Below are 210 nucleotides of genomic sequence, written 5' to 3' on the forward strand. Positions count from 1 at the left end.
ATTTGTGAGAGAGAAAGGAAGAAAGTGAGAGTGAGTGTGCATCTAATTTATTTTATTATCTTTGTATTTCTCTTTAATTTATTTATTTCCCTCTGTATTTCTCTTAGGATCCATGTCTAAATGGGGTTAAAATTTTATTCTTTTTTTCTTTCTTTAAAGAATAACATAAAACCGGCTATTTTCTCTTTACTAATAAAAAAGAGAGCTTTA

The 210-nt window shown here is 26.7% G+C and overlaps 1 pseudogene; it reads left to right on the top strand.

Annotated features, from left to right (window-relative positions):
- LOC119588989 overlaps nt 1-210 on the top strand; it is a 3,790-nt pseudogene that overhangs the window by 2,888 nt on the left and 692 nt on the right.

This window comes from Penaeus monodon, chromosome 24, assembly GCF_015228065.2.
Source record: "Penaeus monodon isolate SGIC_2016 chromosome 24, NSTDA_Pmon_1, whole genome shotgun sequence".
Classification (NCBI taxonomy): domain Eukaryota; kingdom Metazoa; phylum Arthropoda; class Malacostraca; order Decapoda; family Penaeidae; genus Penaeus; species Penaeus monodon.